The 20,835-nt window shown below is 47.3% G+C and overlaps 2 long non-coding RNA genes across 6 annotated transcripts in view; one reads left to right on the forward strand and one right to left on the reverse strand.

The window, feature by feature from the left end:
* The window catches only part of LOC145536928 (uncharacterized), a 453,923-nt gene that overhangs the window by 265,334 nt on the left and 167,754 nt on the right, over positions 1–20,835 (reverse strand). The gene's annotated exons all lie outside the window — the stretch shown is intronic.
* LOC145536929 (uncharacterized) lies at positions 10,495–18,043 on the forward strand. The gene is made up of 3 exons (XR_014076090.1): positions 10,495–12,259; positions 13,640–15,559; positions 16,728–18,043. It is a non-coding gene; the product is annotated as an uncharacterized LOC145536929 (long non-coding RNA).

A 20,835-nucleotide genomic window follows, 5' to 3' on the forward strand; every position in this document is an offset into this window, starting at 1 on the left:
ACATCTGCAGCTGACTCACTCTGATTTGTTAAATGGTCGGGAATTTGGTGGGGCGGGAGGTGCCTGCTGTTCAATACTGTCATTATTAAAAATGAATGTTTATAAACTTTCATTCAAAACTGCATTAAAGCCATACTAATACATAAACGCTGTAATTCTCTCATCATCTCCCTATTTGTTATGGCTAATTTGGGTAGTCACATCTGTGGAGGAGGAAATGGCAAATCACTCCAGTATTCTTGCCTGGACTTCCCTGGTGTCTCAGACGGTAAAGCGTCTGCCTACAATGCTGGAAACCCAGGTTCGAACCCTGGGTCGGGAAGATCTCCTGGAGAAGGAAATGGCAACCCACTCCAGTACCTGGAGAAGGAAATGGCAGCACACTCTAGTATTCTTGCCTGGAAAATCCCAAGGACGGAGGAGCCTGGTGGGCTACAGTCCACGGGGTCGCAAAGAGTTGGACACGACTGAGCGACTTCACTATCTAATCTATTTATCTATTCTTGCCTGGGAGATCCCATGGACGGAGGGGCCTGGTGGGCTACAGTCCACGGGGTCGCAAAGAGTCGGACAGGACTGAGCACACCACATCCACGGTGGGAAAGCTACATACTGGTGAACACCGTACATTTCTTCACATTTCCATGACAAATAACCCTCATCGTGAGCTTGAAACTGGCCATGGTGGGGGCATCTCCACCACAGAAACAGGCAAGGGCTAGGAATCGGGACTTAAACTTTTGTCGATTTCCTACACTAAAGAATGTGAAAGTTGCTGAGTCGGGTCTGACTCTTTGCGACCCTACGGACTGTAGTCCGCCAGGCTCCTCTGTCCATGGGATTCTCCAGTCAATAATACTGGAGTGGGTTGCCATTTCCTCCTCCAGGGGATCTTCCCAACCCAGGGATCGAACCCAGGTCTCCTGCATTGCAGGCAGATTTCTTGACCATCTGAGCCACCAGGGAAGCCCAGAGTAAAGGAAATGTTGGTTAAAATGCTAGCAGTGCAACAATAACCATTTTACAGCCAACATCCAGTGGACAGCCATTATACCGTGATTAACCAACACACAACAAAGGAGAAACTATCTCTAGTATTTGAAGCTCATTCACTACCCAACTCAGCAAAAAAAGTGCTCAACTACTCACGTACCAGTGAAGTCCTGACGTACATGTTCCCTGTTTTATTTTTGTCTTACTCATTAATATGAATGAATATACAAACTCACTTAGTCTTAAAACATTCCTACAGAAGCAGCTGCTAAATAGTTAAATAGATTCTTTACCACTGGAGCCACCAGGGAAGCCCTAAATAGTTACCAACCCACCACTAACCACGCCAATGTGTTCTCATTTGTACTCTGCCCAGCAGCATTCGTTTTTAAATGGCTTGCAATTATATTTTAAACATTCCCTTGTTTTTATGTCCTTAATCTCTAAATGCCCTCTTAAATAACTCTCATTACTTTGAGCGGTATGTTTAAAAGAACACACCCACTTAGGGTTTTATTACACTGTTTTGTTATTAAGTTCTAATTTTATTCTTCCTGAGTCATAAAATGCAGCGTCAACTACTGCTCCCTTTATTGACTTATTGGGGGGTGTCCTTGCGGCCCAATATGAAGCCAAATTTGGAAATGTTCTCTGGGTCCTGGAGAGGAAGGCTCAGTCTGCCTGGCTGGGCTTTGCGTACACAGGTATTAAGTAGACAGACATACATGCTACATCCTCCTCACTACTGTATTTGCTTCTTTGGTTACTAGGCCCCTGGAGGTCTCAGCCTCAGCTTCTCCCTGTACTTCTAACTGTTTTACCCATGACGACTAAGCACATTCATAGTTTATTTCCCCTAGGCTTGGGAGATCCCCCTGGAGAAGGGAATGGCAACCCACTCCAGTATCTTTGCCTGGGGAAATCCCATGGACAGAGGAGCCTGGCGGGCTACAGTCTATGGGGTCGCAAAGAGTCAGACACGACTGAGCGACCAACAACTTTCATAGTTAATTTATACTTGTTGAAATTTTTCCTAAATATGTGGATCCATTTGTTTTAAGTATGTCTCTGGTAGGCAGTTTATCACTTGACTTTAATTTGTAATGAGTATCTTTCTGTATTTATAGAGATTCTATTTGCGTGCGCGCATGCTAAGTCACTCAGGCGTGTCCAACTCTTTGCCTCCAAGGACCGTGGCCCGCCAGGCTCCTCTGTCCATGGGATTCTCTATGCAAAAATACTGGAGTGGGTTGCCATTCCCTTCTCCACATTTGCAGCTACTGTCCAAAGCCAGTTAGACTCATTTGCGTCATCTTGCACGGTGAGTTATATAGAAGGAGATGTCTCGCTGTGTTTTCCTGGCCGATTTTTGTTTCTTTAGTAACACCAGACATGCACGGTATGCTTTTACCAGTGTAAAATTCAGATCTTTCTTTGGCTCTGTTAAGAGGACCACAGAAATGCACTATTTTCTCAACAGGAAGATGGTCTAACCATCTCCACTGGGCTGATAGCTGACACGAGGCTGTGTTTTCCATCTCCCTCCATATGCGACCTTCAGTCGGTCTCTGAAGCAGTCACAGAGTGTGGACAGGCCAGGTCTCATGAGTCTCGCTCTTCTCCTTTTGGACTGAGGGGTGATATTCCCTGCCTCACTGTGGGGGTGTCATTCACCGGTCAGACAAGGAGCCTTGATGGCAGGAGGGAGGGCTGGCAGTCAAGGGAAGGCTGGCCATTTCAGTCTATTTAGGGGAGCCGACTTTTCCTTCCTCCACCAAAACCGCTTGTTTGGCTACTGTCCCCAGAAAAAAAAAAAACAAAACAATCACTGATGATGTCATGACGGCTAAAAAGTACCCCATCCCATCACCAAGGTCATGCAAAGATAAAATGTCTTGTAGCAGGGCTTCCCTGGTGGCTCAGTGGTGGAGAATCCGCCTGCTGGTGCAGGAGATACAGGTTCAAACCCTGATCCAAGAAGATTCACATGCCGCTGGGACATGTATCACAACTACTGGGCCCTCGTGCGCCAACAACAGGAGCTCACGTGCCCTAGAGCCTGGGTCCACAAGAGAAGCCAGTGCAACTAGGCATGTAGCCCGCACACCCACAAAGACCTAGCTGAGCCAACACATAAATAATTTTAAAAAACAGCCACATCTTAAAAAAAAAAAATAGTTCTGTAAAGATTAAACCATGCATGATACATTCCCGCGTTTCTACCTCTAGAATAATCTGTTTGACTGGGGGCCTTGTGACCACTCATCCAACGACCCATACAGGTTATTACACCTCCAGGCTGCAATCCAGGCTGCAGACCAAGTTTCCACACATGTGACGATCTATTTTCAACTTGCTGTTCATCACTTTTGCGACATCTTCTACAGCTAACATCGTTTCCTTAAAAAGTTCACAACTGGATCGAAAACACAGCTAAATTCATCAAAGCTATAAAAAGGTACAAATAAATCACTGACAAACTCAGAAGAAGGAAAAGCCAACAGATGAAGAAGCAAACCATCCACTAACTCCATTCTCTTTTTATTCCAAATATGGGTAATATTTTATCATTTGTCAAGTGCAGATATACAGGTACACATGTGCCTATGTGTGCTACATATACCATATGGGTACTAGGTGACATACGCAGATCACAGTTTATATATATGATATATATTTCTAGATCACACATGGAATCATTCTTGTCATTTGAGAGTCATTCCTTAACTTGCTGCTGAGACTTTAGTAAATAGAATATTAGAGGCAACTGGGAAGAGTAATCCAAAATCTATCGTCCAGCTACTCACAGTAGAGTAGCAGAAAACCAAAGATACCAAGAAAAAAACCTGCAGACAACATCAATTACTGTATGATTCTCAAGCACAGGGTGGACTGTGATATGGTACCAAGCACGCGCCCCTGTGTGACTCCACACGGACAAAGATGTATCTCTGGCCCACTTATCCTCAGTCTCTACCTGGTCCCCAGGCAGGCGAGTCCCTACCTGGATCCCCAAGCAGGCAATCCCTGCTCACCAAGGGGTGCGGAGGGGAGAGCTTATGGTAGAGGAGGAGCTCCAGAATTCAGTGAGCATCAGTCAGTCTCCTCGCCAGCCCCAGGAGGTTAACTGTAGGACGTGGGTCCAGCGGAGTCCTGGGGGCAGCTTTCCCTTCCCTTCCCTTCTCCTCCGGCATCTGTCAGAACCTAAGTCTCATGCAGGCCTCTAACTGCAGAGGGAGACGGGGACGACCTGTGCTGGCCTCAGGACCAGCACGGAGGACGCTGGGCCCAGCCCAGCTCCAGGATACAGGCAGCCCGGGTCCCCACGGAAGGAGGCACAGGCTTCCCCCTGCCCCCCGCCGGGGGGTGCACTGGACCTCGGGGAAGGGCCCATGGGTCAGCAGGACACTGATCTCACACTGGGCTTGTCAACATCAAGGATACGAGAAAAGGTGAATTGCTGTGATATATGATGTATAAAGCAGGCTTCCCAGGTGGCTCAGTGGTAAAAAAAAAATCCACCTTGTAATGCAGAAGACATGGGTTCGATCCCTGGGTCAGGAAGATGCCCTGGAGAAGGGAATGGCAACCCACTCCAGTATTTCTGCCTGGGAAATCCCACGGACAGAGGAGCCTGGCGGGTTTATACAGTCCACGGGGGTCGCAAAGAGTCAGACATGACTGACAGACTAAACAGCAACAACCACCACCCACGCTAAAGTTGCTGCAACAGCAAACTCACACACTCCTTTCCAAAGGAAAGGCTCTTCTCGACACTTTCCCCTCTCTGCCTCCTAACAAGCTCTGGGGCATCTCCATGTGGTCTGGCATCACACGGTATGACCCTATTCTTCAGAACTCTCGAGTAAGAAACTCTTCAGTGGCCGTTCTGTCTTGATCCAGTGACCTGACCACACTGGAATAATAAGAAAAGCCACATTTCAAGACACTGCCCCCCTCCCAGTTCTGACACTGCACATGCGCTGTAGGATCTCAGTGACATGAAAATGGTAGAAGATGAAGTTGAAGGAACCACGGCCGGTAAGACTTGAACCAGTAGGTGCAGCTGGCCCCTTGGCAGGGAAGCAAACGCAGGCTGAGGCTGGGTTTCAAACGACACAGGCGAGGCCGTGTCTGCTGGTCTGGCCAGCTGCTCAGATTCTGGGAAAAACAAGATTGGGAGACTGTGATAAGGATGTCTGGAGGAGTGTGAGGATTGGGTCAGAACAGGCACAGAGTATATTCCTGCCCACCAAGCGGGGGTTTATGGTAGAGGAGGAGCTCAAGAATTCAGGGAGCATCAGCCAGTCTTTTCCCCAGCCCCAGGAAGAAGACATAAACAGATGGCCAACAAACACAGCAAAAGATGCTCAACATCACTGATTATTAGGGAAATTGAAATCAATGCTATAATGATGTACCACGTCACAACTGTCGGAATTAGTTCAGTTTCATCGCTCGGTCATGTCCAACTCTCTGCGACCCCATGGACTGCAGCCCGCCAGGCTTCCCTATCCATCAACAACTCCTCGAGTTTACTCAAACTCATGACCATCAAGTCAGGGATGCCATCCGACCATCTTATCCTCTGTCATCCCCTTCTCCTGCCTTCAATCTTTCCCAACATCAGGGTCTTTTCCAATGAGTTAGTTCTTTGCCATCAGGTGGCCAAAGTATTGGCGCTTCAGCATCAGTCCTTCCAATGAATATTCAGGACTAGAATGGCCACCGCCAACAAGTCTACAAACGATAAACGCTGGAGAGGGTGTGCAGAAGAGGGAGCCCTCTAGACTGCTGGAAGGAATGTACATTGGTGCAGTTACTATGGAGAACAATATGACCAGCAGCCCCATTCCTGGGGCATGCTGCTGCTGCTGCTAAGTCACCTCGGTCGTGTCCGACTCTGTGCGACCCCAGAGATGGCAGCCCACCAGGCTCCGCCGTCCCTGGGATTTTCCAGGCAAGAACACTGGAGTGGGTTGCCGTTTCCTTCACCAATGCATGAAAGGGAAAAGTGAAAGGGAAGTCACTCAGTCGTGTCCGACTCTTAGCGACCCCATGGACTGCAGCCTACCAGGCTCCTCCATATTTCCAGATAAAACTTGAACTCAAGAACACACACGTGCACCTCTATGCTCACAGCAGCACTAGTCACTATAGTGGAGACAGGGAAACAAGCTAAACGTCCATCGGCAGAAGAATGGAGGAAGAAGATGCGGTCGATACAAACAATGGAATACTACTCAGCCATGAACACGAATGGAATTACGGCATCTGCAGCGACAGGGGTGGACGCAGAGATGACCACACTGAGTGGAGCGAGTCAGAGAGAGGAAGACAGGGACCGTATGACGTCACCGACATGTGGAATCTAAAACACAACACAAATGGACTTATTACAAAACGGAGACAGGCTCACAGGCACGGGGAACAGGCGAGGGGGATGAGGGGAGGGGATAGATGGACTGGGACCTTGGGATTAGCAGATGCAAACTACTGCATACAGAATGGATAAACAGCAAGATCGTACTGTACAGCACACGGAACTATATGCAAGATCCTGTGACATACCATAATGGAGAAGAATATGAAAAAAGAAAGGTACATATATATATATATATGCATAACTGAATCACTTTACTGTACAGCAGAAACTAACATGACGCTGTAAATCAGCTATATGCCAATAAAATAAATTTTAAAAAAATTATGAGTTTTTCTAAGCACAACACTTAGGTAACGGTCATACTACATTTTTAAACCATATCTTACCAAGCCCTTCAGAACACATTTCTTTAAAATCACACATAAACCTGGAATTTAAATTTTCATTCTAGTACACATTTTGTATCATTTGGCCATTTTTTTGTCTAGAGATATTTAATGATTTTCATTATTATTAAAGAAACAAATGAGTCCATTATCATGTGATGAAAGCAGATTTCTTTAAAAAAAAAAATTACTTGTTACACATAACAAATATATGATCTGAAACTAAAACTGTTGTTGCAATCTCTTGGTGTTGGGTCAACTTCAGGAAAGCTGATAAAAGAAAAATATTCAGATGGCATTTAAATTTTACATATTCAAAAACTAAAAAAAAAAAAGTAGAGGTGGTAGAAAAATTAGTTGGTTGCCAGGGGCTGGAAGGAAGGGCGAATAGAGGGCTCTCAGGGCAGTGGAACTATTCTGGATGATGCTGTCATGGTGAAGACACGGTGTATTGGGTAACACCCATAGCGCGCTCAGGACAAGTAAACCCTAGAGTAAGCTAGAGACTCCAGTTAACAATTATGTGTCAAGAAGTGAAGTGAAGTGAAAGTCGCTCAGGCATGTCCGACTCTCTGAGACTCCATGGACTGTACAGTCCATGGGTTCTCCAGGCCAGAACACTGGAGTGGGTAGCCTTTCCCTTCTCCAGGGGATCTTCCCAACCCAGGGATCGAGCTGGTGTCTCCCGCATGGCACGCAGATGCTTTACCAACTAAGCTATTATCATCAATTTTAACAGAACAGATGAAACTAATGCAAGATGTCAATGAAACACTGACCAGAGAAACGAGGATACACAGGAACTCTGCACTTTCTGCTCAATTTTTCTATAAACCTAAAAGTGCTCTGAGAAATAAACTATGTAACTTTTTAAGCAAAAAAAAACACCCTCCATCTGCAGGGTTAAGAAAATGAAATGTTTATGACGGTAGGATGTTGAGATGATCCTTCATCAGTAATTTGTTGAGACAGTCTGAATGCATGGCACAGTACATCACAATATGTGAAATACAATTCGGAATTAAAACAAACTTCCAAATGAAAAAAAAAAAAAGCAACTGATCCAAAGTCTCAAGACAAGACCAAAGCTCCATATGGTTTGCATAAAAGGCTACCTGGAGGGGTTACCCGAGGATTCCGAGGGGCTTCCTGACACCCCCGCCTGGCTGTCTAGACTCTTCCCTGTGTTTAGATGCCTTTGTGTGACATGGGTATGGTGTTCATCATGCCCTCCTGACTTGTAAAGGGGCACATGAATTGCAAATAACTGGGGATTTCATAAATTTGTTGGAGGGCTCTGTTCCCTGGCAGGCGGAAAATCAGGGCCAGGGTGACCTCGGCGTGAGGGCAGCATGAAGCATAGGGGGGCACAGTCCCCCGTTACCCACCTCGTGGCCGACCCCTGCATCTGATCGAAGGGCGTTGGGGGTGCTTTATCATAGTCTATGGGGACGGGCCTTCGACTCCCGGGCGCAGGCCCTGAGAACACTGCTGACCTGTCTGCAGGCTGGTGAGCTGGCCCTGAGCATCTCAACTGCGCCCTCGGCCGCTGAAGACTGGGCGGCCAGTGGCGGGGTGGGGGCCTCAGCTCCCAGGCCTTCCAACGGGTACCGCCACCACCACCCCCGAAAGGCTCCTTCAAGCCCATTAACTTTGAATGCGGTAGCCACTGACAAGGCCTCCCATTGTTTCACCGCTGCCAAATTCCGTGAAATGCTGGGTTTTGAATGTGTTGAGTGAAAAATTCTTTCCCGAGCTGTGAAACGTTGGCAAGGGCCTGATTCATGGGGCTGCAGCTGAAACAATGCTTCCCCCCAACCCCCGGGGCAGCTCAGTCATCGGGCAAGCCTGCAAAAGGAAGGAGGGACTGAAACACAGCTGTGAGCCAGGGGCCAACGACGCCACAGCAAACCAGACAGGATGATGCTCTCGTCTGGGGGAAGAAGCATCCAGCTGCAGAGAGCTCCGGGATGCTCCGAAGATCAAACAGCCACGTCTTCCAAGGAGAAGTGAAAACACACAGAACACAAAATCAGAGCCGCCGTTCCCTGAATCTGAGGGCTTATGATATCACTGGCTTTACCACCATGAGGAAGAGGATTCCTGGGTCAAGCTGAGTTAAGCCTACAGCTTTCCGGGTGGCTCAGCGGCAGAGAATCTGCCTGCCAAGGCTACAGGACACAGGTTCAATCTCTGGGTTGGGAAGATCCTCTGGAGAAGGGAATGGCAACCCACTGCAGTATCCTTGCCAGGGAAATCCCACGGACAGAGGAGCCTGGTGGGTTACACAGCCCAGGGGGTCTAAACACACACACAGAAGCCAGCAGCTCCTTAGTGTACCTGTCTACGCTTGTGCTAAGTCACTCGGTCATGTCCGACTCTTTGTGACCACAGAGACTGTAGCCCACCAGGCTCCTCTGTCCATGGGATTCTCCAGGCACGAATACTGGGGTGGGTTGCCTTCTCCAGGGCATCTTCCCAACCCAAGGATCGAACTCACATTTCTTACGTCTCCTGAAGGACCTCTCAAAGAGCCGTATTTCTTGACAAGATCAGGGTGACATTTTGACATCAACTTTCACTTTTCAAAGTTTCCTCAGTCTGTGGTGTATCTCTCTCTCACACACTCTTTGAATCTCTTGGAATGGCTTGTCTTCAAAGCTCCCCCAAATCTATTCTCAACTGAAGACGCCAACTTCTTACTTCAACTGCAAAACAAAAAGCCGTCGGCCCCATCCACGTACCCATTTTAAGAATCTTATGTACACTTTCTGTAGCCAGACTCTATTCTGGATTCAAGAAGTTTTTCTTTTTTTAAAATTAAAAAAAAATCATTTATGTGGATTTTCTTTTTCAGAGATGTGACTGAAGTTTTATTTGGGGCAAAATGATGACCGCATCCCAGGAGATAGGACCTCAGATAGCTCTGAGAAACTGATGTGGACCATTTTTTTTTTAAGAACTTTTATTGAATTTGTTACAATACTGCTTCTGTTTTTTGTTTTTTTGGCCAGGAGACATATGGGATCTTAGCTCACCAACCAGAGATCAAACCTATACCCTATGTACTGGAAGGCAATGTCTTAACCACCAGAGACCCCCAGGGAAGTTCCAAGAAATATTTCTTGCTTACAGAATACAGGTACCAGGGCCAGCTTGCTTTCACAGTTTCTCTCCATCACTCACCTTCTCTGAGTTGGTTCTTTAGCCTTCCCAGGCTTCGGGAGTTACTAGTGGTACCTGCCTCCTAGGCTCGTTCTGACAAATGAACTCGAGCCCCTGTGAGATGCTCTGCACACTGGGATCTGACGTTAGCGTCCCCTCACAAGCTCCCAGGAGCAGTCAACTCCAAGAAGCCCCATTCACTTGAACCATGTCATAGAAGCAACTCAAAGAAACCCAGTCATCCTTTTCTCATTTCCATTAGCATACACTGTTTAACACCCTGATGCTTGCTCAGTCGTGTCTGATTCTCTGAGACCCTGTGGACTGTCGCCTGCCAGGCTCCTCTGTGCATGGGAGTCTCCAGGCAAGAATACTGGGGTGGGTTGCCATTCCCTCCTCCAGAGGATCTTCCCAACACAGGGATCCAACCCGGGTCTCCTGAATTGCAGACTGATTCTTTACCGTCAGAGTCACCAGGGAACATTTCACATTGACCGCATGTAGAACACAGTATTTTAGGTACATTGTGTTTAATACACTATAATGTTAAATTAATTTCACAAGTTTCTTTTTTTAATGCATTTTTTAATTGAAGAATAACTGCTTTACAGAATTTTGTTGTTTTCTCATCAAACCTCAACATGAATCAGCCATAGGTATACATGCACCAGTTTCTTTTCTACCTTTTTAATGTGAGTACTAGACCTTTCAGTCTATCCTAAAGGAGATCAGTCCTGGGTGTTCATTGGAAGGACTGATGCTGAAGCTGAAATTCCAATACTTTGGCTACCTGATGCGAAGAACTGACTCCTTGGAAAAGCCCCTGATGCTGGGAAAGATTGAAGGCAGGAGGAGAAGGGGACGACAGAGGATGAGATGGTTGGATGGCATCACCCACTCGATGGACATGAGTTTGAGTAAACTCCAGGAGTTGGTGATGGACAGGGAAGCCTGGCGTGCTGTAGTCCATGGGGTCGCAAAGAGTCAGACACAACTGAGCAACTGAACTGAAAATCCACAAGGTGAATAAAGATTAAAAAAAAAATGCGCATTTTCCTTCCAGGACAAACCTTGTCTTCATCTTGAAATGAGGATACCCTGCCTTGCAGACCACTGGACTTTCCCAACCAGTAACCCCCAAAGGCAGGGCAAACCCCAAGGCTCCCCTAAATACCCAGCCTGGGTCCCCAAAGCTATGAGCTCCCGTGGACTAGAGGTCTAACCCCGATAGGGACAGTGGCATTTTCTGTAGGTAAGCGTAGTCGGTTCCAGGGAGGTCTCTCAGACACCCCGTGACCCTGTACACAACTGCTGTGCAGGTGGAGGTGGGAGGCTAATGTGTCCCCCCTGACTCACCCCCACAGACAATCCCAGCACATCCCTTAGCCTCTCACCCATCGAACTTACCCGTCTGCCAGGGACAGAGAGGCAACGAGGCCCCTAGTCACAAAGACGTGGTCTCCACGTGAGAAAAGGTGCCGCTACAACGACTAGGAGACACTTACAAAATTACTATCCATACTAGCTTTACCTGAGGGTAAACTTGAGCTTTCTACCGTGATGTAGAGCTCTCAACCACACTCCCCATTGTGAGCCGTTATTAGTTGGGGGCAGTCGGCCATCTGACTAATTTTAAAGAAGTTCGTTATTCTTGGACTCAGCATTTATTTACTCCAGCAAATAATGAGAAAAACGCTGCTCCTAATGAAACGATTGGCCTTTGCAGCAGTTATAACTTGCCTGTCCTCCGTATGTTTTTATAATATGTTCTCAGTTACATAATGGTTCACATTATCTGCTAAGTGCCAAGGTCATGCTAAGTTCAGGTTTTGAAAATACCTGTACAAATAGAGTGCTGTAAAATGAATTTTTTGCCCCCCCTTGGAGAGATGGGGAGTTGCTTTCATTGTACCATTTTATCAAACAAACTCAAACATTTGCTTCAACTGACTGACCTCAAGCTATTCCTCAGCATCTTATAATTGCTGGGAGAAATGAATACCTGATAAAAGATAGTTACAAGATTAATTCTGAAGACACCAAAGAATTCAGAGGCCCAGAAACCTAATTCTGTACATGGCACCGACATCATTTAACCACATGCTGCAGACAAAGGGCACATTCTGTTGTTGGTACTATGCGTGCCTGCAACCAGTGGTTACTTCCAATTCTTGCCATTTGAATCTGCAACAGGAAGAGACTTCCTATTGCAGAAGAAAATGTGCAAGTCAAAGTGTTAGTCACAGTCGTGTCTGACTCTTTGCAACCCCATGGACTATAGCCTGCCAGGCTCCTCTGTCTGTGGGATTCTCCAGGCAGGAATACTGGAGTGGGTTGCCATTTCCTTCTCCAGGGCATCTTCCTGACCCAGGGATCAAACCCGGTCTCCCAACTTGGGGGCAGATTCTTTACCATCTGAGCCACCAGGGAACTGCAAAAGGCACCTGCCTAGACCAAAAAAGTCTCATGATTATAATATTTATGGGTCATATGGGTAACCACCCAGTCCCAGCGCTTCTGAAACCTCAACACCCTCGTGTTCCTGGTCATCTCATTAAGCAACATCTTCATATGAGAATCTGTCCCAAACCTACTTTAAAACGACTCTTGTTTCTCAATGACCCCCTCATGGTCCCCCGAGTTGTCTGGAAGCCCTTGGAGATACCACGGATTTGGGAAGCTTCTATTCTTAACATGGGAAGATTCCATGCAGGTACCATCTACGGTGTTGCAAAGATGAACTAAGTTGCAGAAGAGCACATACGAGGCTGCTGTTCCAAGAAGAGAAAGTGAAAAAGTGAAAGCAAAGTCGCTTAGTCATGTCTGACTCTTTGCGACCCCATGGACCATAGCCTACTACACTCCTCCATGCATGGAATTCTTCAGGCAAATGGGTTGCCATTTCCTTCTCCAAGAAGAGAGACTGTCACTAAAAACACCATTCGGACCCTTGCTTTATACCTCTGTGTACCTCGACATCCGTCCACGGAGGAGAATGAGGGCAGAAATAGCCCTTTGGTAAAAAAAAAAAAAAAAAAAAAAACACCCTAGTCCAATTCCCATGGCAGACACTCAGAGACAAAATGGCCCTGCCCTCCTCTGCTCCATAAGACACAGCACCACAAACATGGTTAACTCCATACCATACACTTGAACACCACCAACAGAGTTGATGGCCAATGTTCCCACCATGAGACAGAAGTGGAATTAGGTCACACGACGCGAGTGTGAGCTCATCTAAGCTGGTGATCATATTGCAACCGACAGTGGTTGTCAAATCAACACTTCCTATGCCTTAAACTTACACCATGTTATACACCAAGTATACTGCAATACAGCTGGGGGAAATTCCATCAAGCAATGCCCATCTTAACCCCAACCATGAACTCCTGTATTCCTATGCGTGTAGTGATTCTTTCAGTTCTCACCTGTCTCTCAGCTCCCTTGAAGGCTCAATTACACTCCCCAAGTGGTGCTTCCTGTCTCTCAAGAACAGTTAGTGTCCGATGTACAAACGAATTCCCTTCAGAGAGCATCTTCGTAAGTCCAATTGGTCCAATAAGTCCAACAGACTTGGCCTAGGTACCCAACTAACACCATCAAGCTACGGAGTGTGTGTTAGCCACTCAGTCGTGTCCAACTCTTTGCAACCCCATGGACTGTAGCCTGCCAGGCTCCTCTGTCCGTGGGACTCTGAAGGCAAACATAGTGGAGTGGGTTGCCATTCCCTTCTCCAGGGGAATGTTGCCAACCCAGGGATCTAACCCGGGTTCCTGCATTGCAGGCAGATTCTTCACCAACTGAGCCACCTAGAGTGGTGTAGTGTAACAGGTTTCTAATACTTTTCACACAAATAATACATAAAAAAAAAAAAACAACACAGGGACTTCTCCAGTGGTCCAGCGGTTAAGAATCTGCCTTGCAATGCCGGGACACGGGTTCAACCCCTGGCTGGGGAAGTACCCACATGCCTCTGGGCAACTAAGCCCAAGAGCCACAACTAGAGAAAGCCCGTGTGCAACAATGAAGATCTTATACAGCCCCCAAAAAATAAAATAAATTAAGTTAAAATTTGGAAAAAGTTTCAGAAAAACAAATATGAGCCTTAGCAAGCAAGCATTACTGTTACAGTACAATACCCTGAAAAGTACAGTAACATGGTACAACCGCTGGCGCTTTTGAGCAGCACCGGGTTACATCACTGCTGCTTTACGACGGCTTTCGGACATCCTGGGCGTGAAATAAAGACACTGTCTGCGGCACTCTACGCAGCACTGTACAGCAAGGTGTATACAAAAAACCACAACCACTTACAGAGGACAGAGGCGTCACGTCGCGCCCGTGAACCAACTTACAGGACTGGACACGTGAGCGCACGCTCGTATCTCTGAAAGTTCACAGCTTGGAGGTGCATACAGGGGACGTGCTGTGCACAGCGCTAGGACTCCACTGGTTTGGCGATATCACTGGCAGCCCACGCAGTCGCCTCTTTTCTCACGTGAATACTGTCTGCGCGTTCCCACTTCCATTCTCCTTAAGATCATAAAATGTGTTCCATCGGTATTTTATCATCCTTGCACAGAAACGTGTCAAAAGGCAGACACCCAATTCAACTCCAAGGGTAAAAGAATATGGAGCATTGTGTTAATCACAAAATGGAGTTTTATTAGAGGTTGGGAAGAAGACTGTTTCTCGAACCCGCTTCAAAACAGATGACCTGGACTCTGTCCGGAAGGATCTCCCAGCAACCTCTATATCCTTGTCTTGTTAGCTACATTCACTGCTTTATTTTTATAAAGCATTTTTAAATTGAAAGTGAAAGAAAGTGAAAGTCGCTCAGTTGTCTCTGACTCTGTGACCCCAATGACTATATAGTCCATGGAATTCTCCAGGCCAGAATACTGGAGTGGGTAGCCTTTCCCTTCTCCAGGGGATCTTCCCAACCCAGAGATGGAATCCAGGTCCTCCCGCATTGCAGGCAGATTCTTTACCAGCTGAGCCACCAGGGAAGCGCAAGAATACTGGAGTGGGTAGCCTATCCCTTCTCAAGCAGATTCCTGATCGAGGAATCAAACCGGGGTCTCCTGCATTGCAGGCGGATTCTTTACCAACTGAGCTATCAGGGAAGCCCATTTTTAAAAATTAAATTAATTAAATAAAACAATAATTTGATCATGAATTATTTACTCAGCCGTGTTGGATCTCAGTTGGCGGCAGGCGTGATCTTTCGTTGCAGCCCATGGGCTCTCCAGCTGGGGCATTGGCCTTAGTAGCCACAAGGCGTGTGGGATTTTCCTTCCCTGACCAGGGATCGAACCCAGGTCCCCTGTGCTGAAAGGCAGATTCTTAACCACTCGATGGTCAGGCAAGCCCTGATTCACTGGTTTAAATTATGCTGGTCATGTTTCTGCAGTTATTTACTGTCTGTGCCTGTTTTTTTCACATCCATGACTCTCCTGAGTCAAGCCTACCACACGTAGGGTACTGCAGATTCCTGGAAGGTTTTCTGTGATAGTACATGACTGCTGCTAAGTCACTTCAGTCGTGTCCAACTCTGTGCAACCCCATAGACAGCAGCCAACCAGGCTCCCCTGTCCTTGGGATTCTCTAGGCAATAACACTGGAGTGGGTTGCCATTTCCTTCTCCAATGCAGGAAAGGGAAAAGTGAAAGTGAAGTCGCTCAGTCGTGTCTGACTCTTAGCGACCCCATGGACTGCAGCCCACCAGGCTGCTCGGTTCATGGGATTTTCCAGGCAAGAGTACTGGAGTGGGCTGCCATTGCCTTCTCCGAGTACATGACTAATTCATTACAAACTGATGCCCGAAGGAGCAAATGTCAGCCCCAACCTCAGCTCTCTGCCCATCCAGCGCTAAACTTCCAGCTTCAATACAGAGATGTTCCTCCCTCCTCGCAGGATACTTATCTCAGAAAAAATATACCAGGAGTTTTCAGGGAACACAAGGCAAGCATTAAAACTTTATTCTCCAAATAACTAACCATAAACAGAGTAACCAAGCTTTGTGAAAGATCTGAAAATACATCTAGTGACATTTTACCTTGAAGTTCAATCTTCCCCGCCTAAATAGCCGTAAGATTAAATCTAGAACAAATAACTCTTTGAGCACGTGAGGAGACATTTTTTACTTGACTCCAAGAGTTTGAAGTACAGCAATTTTGGTCTCTGCTGACTAATGCAGGGGCGTTGGAATTCATCTCTGCTTTTTTGTGTTTCTAGAAAATGATCTGTTAGTAACATGTGGTGATATAATCCTGTATCCAGGTAGAACAATTACGCTGTTATCCAACGGAGCTTAAGAAAACAGTTGGGTTGTTTTCATACACATGTTCATAACTATGTGAGTTAAGCATGGTGGAGGTATTATGTTTCCTTATAAACTAAAAAGATTTCTAGAATACTTCAGGCAAAGATAGGCATCAGGCTCTTTAAGCAAAAAATCTTAATTCCGCTTAATTGTGACCACCAAGCATTCTGTGGTATAAAAGTAAGACATTTTAATAAAGTAGAAATTTTCAGTTTCACAGTAAGAAATGACTCAAATTACTGAAAAAGTCCTACATGATAGAAATTCATATGTATTAAAAATTATTCTTTCCAAAATGTCCTTAAACAGCATGTGACATTATAAGTCCAATGTTAGTGAATGTTTATCAGCTGAATTATCAGCTTTCCTGGTGGCTCAGATGGTAAAGAATCCGCCTGCAGTGCAGGAGACCTGGGTTCCATCCCTGGGTTGGGAAGATTCCCCTGGAGAAGGGAATGGCTACCCACTCCAGTATTTTTGCCTGGAGAATCCCATGGACAGAGGAGCCCGGTGGGCTACAGTCCATGGGGTCTCAGAGAGTCGGACACGACTGAGCGACTGACACACACATCAGCTAAACTACCAACGACAGCAGCAGTTTCTTCATTCACTTACTCCTTCCTCCTCACTAACATTTTTGTTCGTGCCAGTGACACATAATTCGTGTACACAACGTTGCTGCTTCGCGATGTCTGCATTCTAAGAGGACAGTTGGCTAATTAATGCTGCGAGAGGCAGGTCTGACCACAGCTCTCCTTGGTGCGGAGATGAAGATAGTACTGTGACTCAGACAGGCACCCGAGGAAAAGACTTCAGCCAGCATCTCGATCAGCCGTCCCTGACCTGCCTGCGGGTCTCCCCCCGAGTCGCGTTCCTCCTTGTGTTCAACTGTCTCCCGGAGAGACACTTAGCCCCGGACTCCACTGGGGAGTGAACAACTTCTGCCTCAGGCATGTTCAGTTCAGTTCCGTCGCTCAGTCGAGTCCCACTCTTTGCCACCCCATGAACCGCAGCACACCAGGACTCCCTGTCCATCACCAACTCCCGAAGTTTACTAAAAACTCATGTCCGTGGAGTCGGTGATGCCATCCAACCATCTCATCCTCTGTCGTCCCCTTCTCCTCCCGCCTTCAATCTTTCCCAGCACCAGGGTCTTTTCCAATGAGTCAGTTCTTCCCATCAGGTGGCCAAAGGATTGGAGCTTCAGCTTCAACATCAGTCCTTCCAATGAATATTCAGGACTGATTTCCTTTAGGATGGACTGGTTGGATCTCCTTGCAGTCCAAGGGACTCTCAAGAGTCTTCTCCATCAACAGAAGTCAACGTCCAAAAACATTTTCCGAAGAAAAACTGCCTTGTGAGAAACCACGGCATGGAAACCACCAAGTGTTTGGAGGAGTGGTTCTTTGATTCTTCCTGTGCGTTTACACAACCAGCGGAAGCCCGAGGACTCATGTAGAACACAGGTCGTAACGGGTTCCCTCAGCGGGCGTCTCAGAATCTGAGACACGTGTCACAAGTAGAAACCCCACAGGTCCGAGTTCAGGCCCTATCTGTGATACTCGGACGCATGAAAAGGGATTAGAAATGAGGTGGGTTGTTGTTTGCTTTTTTTGAATTGTCCTATTCCTAAGGTCTTCCCTGTAGCTCAAATGGTAAAGAATCCGCCTGCAACGCAGGAGAGCCGGGTTTGATCCCTGGGTTGGGAAGATTCCCTGGAGAAGGAAATGGCAACCCACTCCAGTATTCTTGCCTGGAGAATCCCACGGACAGAGGAGCCTGGCGGGCTGCAGTCCGTGAGGTCGCAGAGAGTCAGACACGGCTGAGAGACTAACGCTACTACTACATATTCCTAAGATATAAAATTCTGTATTGACAGATCAAGGTCATTTCCACAGAAATTCTCATTATTATGGCATCTATGAGATCTCAATTTGTTTTTTCACTTGCAAATGCAGTACACAGAAACAAATAACCAGTTTTCCTATCAAATGCTGTGCATGCTCAGTCGTGTCTGACTCTCTGCGACCCCATGGACTGTAGCCCGCCAGGCTCCTCTGTCCATGGGATTCTCCAGGCAAGAATACTGGGGTGGGTTACCATGCCCTCCTCCAGGGGATCTTCCCGACCCAGGGATTGAACCTGAGTCTCTTGCGTCTCCTGCACTAGCAGATGGGTTCTTTAGCACTCAGTGCCACCAGGGAGGTCCATAACAAATGCTAATGTAAACCATGAATATCTCAGACTGCATACGCATGGATTCCCCTCCACAAGCTGAGGGTTGGGTTTTCGTCCCTGGGTTTTTTGGTCTCACCATCTTTCACCAGCCCTTGGCTGTCCTTCACTACTCTTGCTAACCCTGGTGAGGGAAGGAATCACTTCTTGCAGCACAGCACTGAGCTCCTTTCTTCTCATTTAGATGACTATTTCCTCTAGCTCCGCTCTCCACAGACCGCAGTCTCCATGGAGGTGCCTGAAGGTCGATGTTGAGTGGGACTGGGGTCAAATGCGTCTCTTCCTCTGTGTCATGTTCACAGGAAGAGGAGGTCTCATCTTAGACACTGCTGCTGTTGTTCAGTCCCTCAGTCGTGCCCAGCTCTCTGCGACCCCATGGACTGTAACCGGCCAGGCTCCTCTGTCCACGGGATTCTCCAGGCAAGAACACTGGAGTGGCTTGCCATGTCCTCCTCCAGGGGATCGTCCCAAAACAGGGATCCAAAGATGCACCTCCTGCATGGGCAGGCAGACCGCTGAGCCGTCCCGGCGATGACTAGTAACCTACCAGCGCTCATTTCACGGTCCGCAATCCCTGGGTTGGGTTGGGTTTTCCTTTCCCACCCACACCTTCCCGGCCACTGTTGCTCTGGCTGGCAGTCTCTCCGTCACTGTTCTCCTGTTGTCCTGGCTGGCAGTCTCTCCGTCACTGTTCTCCTGTTGCTCTGGCTGGCAGTCTCTCCGTCACTGTTCTCCTGTTGCCCTGGCTGGCAGTCTCTCCATCACTGTTCTCCTCTCCCGGTGGTGACCTTTCTCCACACCTGTTATGCCTGTTTCTCCTGCCTTGACTGTTTTGCCCAACGCTGACATCAACAACAGCAGGAAATCTCTGAGCGTGAAATGACTTTCTGGAGGGGGCGTTTCTCTCAGCCGGCGGAAGAAATCCACTCCCAGAAATGAGCTGCCAACAAGCAGTGCATTTTAAAAGGTTGAGGTCATTTGATAAGCCCCACGCGAAAATGTTCAATTAAAATTGGTCAACTAACTGTAACAGAAGAAGAGAAAGCGTGAGTCACCAAATTAGATCAGGCCCTACACTGCTGGTTCGTTACACCCTCTAGGGTGTCCTTGATGATGCTCTGAACAGCAAGCATCATAATAAGGCAAGAATCTACTGATAGTGACCTTGATAGGAGTATCAGAAATGGGAGAAATTCCTTAACCTCAAACGGTCAAAATGTGTCTTGTAGCATTCAATGTGTTGTACAAGCTTTCTTTTTCACTCTACCATCTTATCCAGTTAGGCTAATGTTATTACCCAGTAGCTATCTGGCTACTACATTTATATTTAAGTGAAATTAAAATTAAATGAGGGACTTTCCTGGTGGTCCAATGGGTATGTATCGGCCTGCCAACACAGGAAACATGGGTTCGATCTCTGGTCCGGGAAGATCCCAAATGCCGTGGACCAACAAAGTCTGTGTTCTGGAACTAGTGGAGCCCACGCGCCCTAGAGCCTGTGGTCTGCAGTTAAGACGAACCACTGCAATGAGAAGCCTGCACACCAACACCGAAGATTAGCCCCTGCTCACCACAAGAAAGGGGTTCCCTGGTGGCTCAGCTGGTAAAGAATCTGCCTGCAATGCAGGAGATCTGGGTTCGATCCCTGGGTTGGGAAGATCCCCTGGAGAAGGTACAGGCTACCCACGCCAGTATTCTTGGGCTTCTCTGGTGGCTCAGCTGGTAAAGAATCTGCCTACAATGCAGGAGATCTGGGTTCGATCCCTGGGTTGGGACGATCCCCCGGAGAAGGGAAAGGCTACCCACTCCAGTATTCTGGCGTGGAGAATCCAATGGACTGTATAGTCCATGGGGTCACAAAGAGTCGGACATGACTGAGCAAGTTTCACTTCACACCACAACAAAAGAAAGCATGCACAGCAAGGAAGACCCAGCACAGCCAAAAATAAAATAAAATAACAAATACAGCTTTTCTATCATCTTGGGCACAAGTCACATGTGGCCAGTGGTCACCGTATCACCATACTGGACAGCACAGGTCCAGGAACTCTGGGTCAGCACGGGAAATTCCACTGGACAGCTCTGCTACAAGGACATACTGTGTGTGAGGATCAACCTCAGGGCTTGTGTGTCTGCTCTGAGTGGGTGAGCCTTGATTATGTCCTCTCAAGTTAGTGTCTGATCAAGTCAGCTATGGTTTTTCCAGCAGTCATGTACGGATGTGAGAGCTGGACCATAAAGAAAGCTGAGCGCCAAAGAATTGATGCTTTGGAACTGTGGTGTTGGAGAAGACTCTTGAGAGTCCCTTGGACTGCAAGGAGATCCAAGCAGTCCATCCTAAAGGA

The sequence above is a fragment of the Giraffa tippelskirchi genome, chromosome X, assembly GCF_054371585.1.
Source record: "Giraffa tippelskirchi isolate mGirTip1 chromosome X, T2T-mGirTip1v1.2.pri, whole genome shotgun sequence".
Classification (NCBI taxonomy): domain Eukaryota; kingdom Metazoa; phylum Chordata; class Mammalia; order Artiodactyla; family Giraffidae; genus Giraffa; species Giraffa tippelskirchi.